The sequence below is a fragment of the Sinohyriopsis cumingii genome, chromosome 8 (assembly GCF_028554795.1).
Source record: "Sinohyriopsis cumingii isolate HCF-2022 chromosome 8, ASM2855479v2, whole genome shotgun sequence".
NCBI classification, from domain to species: domain Eukaryota; kingdom Metazoa; phylum Mollusca; class Bivalvia; order Unionida; family Unionidae; genus Sinohyriopsis; species Sinohyriopsis cumingii.
Window position 1 is genome coordinate 52,749,405 of NC_142968.1, and position 1,866 is coordinate 52,751,270.

A 1,866-nucleotide genomic window follows, 5' to 3' on the forward strand; every position below is an offset into this window, starting at 1 on the left:
TTTTATGTCGGGCAAACTTTCATTTTCATTACGTATCAGTTAGTCATCAATTTCATTCATGTTTCAGCAATGTTATCTGATGATATACCAATAAGCCCAGCGAAGTGTGTGTAAGATGTATTTATGTATGTATATATGCATATATGTTGGCCTGAAGTTTATACCAGGAAGGAAAATGTGGAAATGAACGTGCTCTGCATATAAACGTGAACAACATAAATACAACTGTTTACATGACTGAACCAATATATATGGATTTTACAGACATTATGTGAAAAGTAGAATGCAATTCGCCCATCATACGTTTCTATTTCACAAGCGTGAAAACTAAGTCTATTAAAGTCAGAGTTTATTCAGACCCTCTAATGTTTGATTGTATATTGTACAAATCTGAACTTTCGATACAGTGTATGAATTCATATTTTTGAGGAAGGATCTATGAGGAAGTTCACTATACCATGCCATAAAATCTTCAATGAGAGTTGATATTGCAAATACATGATAAATGTATAACCTAATGTTAACATTGCTAAAATCATCAGATACCATAAGTTTCTTAAGTACCTGGTTGTGGAGATTCAAGCAAGATCCCCTAATTTACTATTTGTATTGTAGTAAATTTAGAGTATGTGCACTTGGTTATAGCGCCCAGTTTTAAGCAATTCTTAGATTTGTGTAATTACTTGTTTGATTATTGGAATTCGGCACGTGGAAATATTCCTGGCCCGAACTAATGAGCTAATTAATAGGAGCAAACGTCACGGAGTGAAGTGTTAGTGTGTTTCCATGATGTCATGGTTCACTAGTAGCGAATTCCGACCAAAACCGAATGAATGTCATGGAGTAAAATAGTACATATTAAAATCTAGTGGTATACATTGGTAGTGTGACTGCAAGGACAGTACCTACGGTATTAAACCGGTAAATTACACAAGGGCATAAATAAAAAGGGACTTGGCAGACACCGTTTATGTCGCCATGTGGGCGAATATGGTGCAGTTATATCGGAGAAATGTGCCTGGAAAGCATACATTGACTGGCCTGAGGTGGCGGAGGTAAAATAGTTCCCATTGATAGGGAGTACTCATATATGTTCTAAGGCGTGGACGGTTGGTGGTACGGAAACATAATGAAGCCAAAACACGCAGATGTACGGTTGATAGATAGTTGGCAGTTTTGTTTATATGTGGTCTTGCATTAATTAGAGGTAAATTTAGGTATAGAATGGACACGTCGGGCTTTCTAATTTACAACTGAGGTATGGAAGTCTTTGGAAAGTCGAGGTAAACTTATGACTTCTAGCGAGAATCGCGCCAGAGTTTGACAACCGCTCGGTCAAGTAAATACCCGTGAGCGTGTAACAGTATATTGTACGAATCTGTAATGACATATTCTTGATGATCTATCTTTCATCTTAGTAATTTGAAACTGTGATGTGTTACTACTTTATTCAAAATGTACGATTAAATTAGTAAAAAGTATGGTAGGGATACGTAGCCCATGAAAGTTGCATTTATAGAAGTATTTAATCACATGGATCTAAAAATAACTGAAACTAATATTCATATAATTTTTCGAGGGTTTCTGCACTCTTAATGATTCAAGTTATATAAATGTACAATAATTTGCAATAATGACTTTGAATAAATGAAATTGTAATAAATCAAAGCACATATAATTAGTCCTTCTTAAAGATATTCAAGCCAATAGCCCATAAAGTACACTTTTTTTGTTTTTGTTTACTGTGTAGAGTTTCGTTTTTGTTTTAATTATTTGTCCGCATTTTACCATTGTTTTTCTTCTCTATGTAATCAGTCACATTTTGAATGATTGTTTTCATGTGGTATTCCATCCAAACATAAAAGG